The following is a 346-nucleotide window of genomic DNA, read 5'->3' as shown; positions in this document are numbered from 1 at the left end:
CGCCGAGGCCGAGGCTGCGGGCGGAACGCGGGGGCACCGGCGAGCCGGGACACCCCGGGGACCCCGTGCGGGCCGGGGGGACTCGTGCCGCCTGCCTGCTGTCACCGAGTTTCTTCACCCGTTCGCCCGCCGTGCCTCTTTCAGGAAAGTTGCGGCTCTCCCCGGCACCAGAAGCCCTGGCAGCGCCGGGACGATTGAAGCCTCCCGCCTCGACAGCCCGTGCCCCAGAGGCAGGAGGCGATTTGCATGCGGACTTGTCGCTGGTAGTAGCCACTGCCCGTCAAGCCTGACGGACAAACGCCCCCCTCTTTCCGCCCCCCCGTCCCGGAAAGCCCCTCCCTCGCCC

Source organism: Molothrus ater, chromosome 1 (assembly GCF_012460135.2).
Source record: "Molothrus ater isolate BHLD 08-10-18 breed brown headed cowbird chromosome 1, BPBGC_Mater_1.1, whole genome shotgun sequence".
Lineage (NCBI taxonomy): Eukaryota > Metazoa > Chordata > Aves > Passeriformes > Icteridae > Molothrus > Molothrus ater.
The sequence above is the reverse complement of the archived record's forward strand: the minus strand, read 5'-3'. Positions refer to the sequence as shown.